The sequence below is a fragment of the Asparagus officinalis genome, chromosome 5, assembly GCF_001876935.1.
Source record: "Asparagus officinalis chromosome 5, Aspof.V1, whole genome shotgun sequence".
NCBI lineage: Eukaryota > Viridiplantae > Streptophyta > Magnoliopsida > Asparagales > Asparagaceae > Asparagus > Asparagus officinalis.
This window is the reverse complement of record NC_033798.1, coordinates 73667302-73671604: the sequence shown is the minus strand read 5'-3', so window position 1 is coordinate 73671604 and position 4303 is coordinate 73667302.

Here is a 4303-nt window from a genome sequence, read left to right as displayed (position 1 = left end):
TTACAAAATATTTCTAAACTTTTAAATTTTCTTAACGAACCTCCAAACAATTAAACCATTAGCATTCTTAGGAGATTTGTTAGGAAATTTTAAATCTATTGGGGTCTGTTAGACATCCCAAACTTTGAGGTTTTAGAGGGAAACAAAGTTTCAAGGGATCATAGTAAATCCCCCAAAGTCTATTGAACAATGTTCGGGGTAATTCAAGGGATCATAGTAAATCCCAGACTTTGAGGTTTTTTATTTCAAACTTGTGAGGTTGACGACGTACTCAAGCCGGGGTAATTTAGGGTTGGCGTACTCAAGCTAAACGAATTAAATGTGTCTAGCTAGGGTTAGGTTTTTTCTGATCATTGTGAGGAGTTCGGGTTTTTCGACTGATTTCGGATAGATTTTAAGGTCCTGTCTGTAAAGCCTACTGAATCAGGTTGTGATTCAGGAGAACTCCAGTCATAGTGAAGAAAGCCCTTCGCGAGAAGGAAGAGTGGATGTAGACTTTTGATCCGAACCACTATAAAAATCAATCTCATATGTTCATGTGTTGATTGCTTTCAGTTTTTTACATATTTTATCTCCGCTTCATACTTTGAGTTTAGTCTAAAAATTGGAGCAATCATATTCAACCCCCCCCAACCCACCCACCCACTCACCCTCTAGGATTGCATTCCTGTTCCAACAAAGTTTTTTCCCTCCACCCTAGGGTGAGATGGAGGTTGTAAAATTTACCCTTTTTCCTTTTTTTTTTAATTTATCATTTTACTTTTGTCCTCCTTCAAATATTTTGATGGAATTTCACACGTTTAATGTCTAAAAATAAGAAAAAGATAATAAAATGAAGAGGGAAGAAAAAAGAGAGAGTTGCACTTATAAGCTATTCCCTAATTCCATTAAATAACATCTTATTTCCCCTTAAATACTCTATAGTTTCCTCTAATTTGCACTTATATCCCCTCAATTGTTTCCACCACCACTTATGTACAATAACTTTTTTAAAATTTGCACTTAAGTCCTTTCAATTATGCAGATGTGAGAATTTCAACCTTAAAATTTTCATGTGATACACACATGCTAATTTTAGAATATTTTAGCAATTAGTATATACTAAATTTACTATTAAACTTATCAAAATTACGATAGCTTTAACAGCAAGTTTAACAAAAACCAAAGATGAAAAGTTTTCAAAAGTTTCATAGAAAATAAGTTCCCAAAATAGCATGTGAGTATCACATGAGAATTTTTGGGAAAAAACCCTCACATATTTGCACAAGTGGGAATATTTAAGTGCAAATTTTAAAATTTTAAGGTATATAATAGCTCTAAAAAACAAGTAAAGATATATAAGGCAAAATAGGAGAAACTATAGAGTATGTAATTCACGATACAGACTTTATAGGTGCTCTCTTTAAATTTCTCTCAGTAACATATTTGGTTTATCCCTAGGAAGTAAGCTGATAGTTTCTCCAATCATTTTCATAAACGTGCCGAAATGACAATCTCGTCTAATTTCGCGCCATATATAATATTGGTAATACTCGACTTCTGTTGATTTCTTCAACAAGTTGATTTTCTAATTAGATAAAGTCAGGATCTTTGTGGGTTTTAAACTTACGTTAATTAGAATTTTTATTGGTAAGCAAAATCCTGTTTTCCCTCCTCTTTTATGTTATGGTGGAAAATACATCTCTCACAACATAAGCCACCAAACTATCATTAAGCTGAAAAAATTCGAACCCGCGCGCATGCGGGGTTCCTTGCGAGATTCGAACTCGCGCGCATGCTGGGTTCCTTGAGACCCTTTTCCGCTAAACCATCTATACTTTTGTTATTTTTATATGTACTCTCTGATAGATATTCAGTTTTAACTGGTGTCCTGAAAACCCAGAGGCACTCATTCAGCTCCGCCCCTGCTCAGTCGATGTATTTAAGTCCATTCAGTCCAAAATTATAAATAGGAAAATGCTAGAGGCATACCTCCTAACCACACCTATAACCACATTCCTCTCTCGCTACAGTACACTGGGATCCACATGAGAATTAATATGGTTAGAGGTGTGACTGTAGCGCCTCCCTTATAAATAACACTCAAGGGCAAGCAAGTATACAAGAGGCAAAGCAAACGCATGCAGCAGCCGTACTGTTATCCCGGTCCGTCCCCTCCAACACACGACGAAGCATGGTTCTTTACAAAGTCGGCGCACGTGCTACCACGTTCTTCCCTCCTTCGAGGGAAATGAACCTACCACGTTGTTTTCTTCTTTTTTTTCCTTTTTTTTTATAAAAACTTACTAAAAATTTAGATTAATCTTATTATATTTATATAAGTATGTATTAGTATATATTTATATATTATTATATAGCTATATATTATATATACGTATGTTATATGTAATTATATTGTATATACTTATAAGTTATAATTTGAGAAGAGAGAGAATCACATAAGTATATATTACTTATTTATAAATATGTATTATATAGTTATATATGTATTTGTTACATACTTACATTATGCTTATTTAAATATAGTTATATAATTTACTTATATGATATACTTTTATATATACTAGATGCAATAAATTTATATATAACTAGTATAGTGCACGTGCTTTGTACGAAAGCATACATGTTTTGTTTTATATTTTTCAAATTCTTTTTGTTGGTTGCAAGATAATGAAATGACTTGTATAGCGATATAAATTCTGAACAATTAGAATTTTATTTAAATGAATAAATTTTATGATAAAATTGTGGATAAAGAACTTTATGATTAATTATTATAGTTTGGATAATTGCTATAATTCATTCATAGTTTATTAAAAATAATTATAATATATTAAATAATTTATTATCTTTTAAATATAATAATATTATACATAGCATAATTATGATACATTAGTTCATTTTAATTTCATAATTAGATTATTACACTATTAGCAAATAATTTACTAAATTGTATAGTAATTAAATTACAGTGTAATTTATTAATTTAAAAAACTATTAAAATCATCATACTATTAATATTATTATAATTACTAAAAATATGAATTGTTTTTCATACTATTATCATACTTTAAAAAGGCTAATAAGTTGAAAGGTAATAGGTACTTCACCGTAAGAGGTAAAAAATAAAAGGCATAAGCTTGATCAGTTCATGCAAACTTAACTCTGCATTGTTGATTCAGGCGAAGCCGTGTTATCAAGCGAACTTAGCTTTGCCCACGGAGTCAAATATTCAGGCGAACTCGAATATGCATGGTTGATTTAGGCGAAGCCGTGTTATCAGGAGAACTTGGCTTTGCCCGCGGAGTCAAGTATTCAGGCGAACTTGAATCTGTATGATTGATTCAGGTGGAGCCACGTTATCAGGCGAACTTGGCTTTGCCTGTAAAGTCAAGTATTCAGGCGAATTTGACTTTGTTCATGTGGACTTGAATGTTCAGGCGAAGTTCAGTGTTCAGGTGACTTTAGGCGATATTTAGCTTTCAGGCGAAGTTCGTTCTGTTGGCCTTCTTGTTTTGATAATGTTTAACAAACAATTTACAACTAATGTTGTTTGTCTAGTGCTTGTGTTATCTATTTATTGTAGACAAACAACGTAGTTGGAGGTTGGATGGATTAAGCCTACACGATCATATCAAGAGGAGGTTGGTGGAAGTGTGGAGTGAAGCATCGTACAATTCAAGTTAAAGATCAAGTTCAAGCTTCATCCGCAACGTGTACCAAGTTGAGCTATAATGAAGATCAAGATTGCTTGGGTAATGTAGTTTAGGATTTATATTATGTGTGTTAAGTACTCTAAGCTCAATTATCTATACACACACATTTTATTGGTTTCCTTGTATATATATGTAGTCGCATATATATACAACACAAGTTTTAGTTTTCATGTTTATAAATATGAAATTACATGTTTCATATTGTGATTTGGTTTATCTACTTAGATATGAAACAAATATATTTTCATATACATACTCATAGGTTTCATTTTCTATTGTATTTTGTGAAAATATTGTATTCTTAGTTTATAGACTTCAATATTAGTTTATACATGTTTTACTAAGTCTACAAAAATATTTCACAAAGTTTCAAAAGTTGGTTTATGTCAAAACATCAAAATTCAAGTATCTCATTTTTTCATGTTTTGGACTAGTTTGTAAAATGATGATATTTCTCATTTGGGAAGTCTTTTTAGAAAACCAGTTTTTGTAGCATGTGTATTATCATGTCTACAATCATTCCCCAAAGTTTTACATTTTTTGGAATTTATTTGATATTTTTAAACAGGGTTTTAAAATCAGCTCTA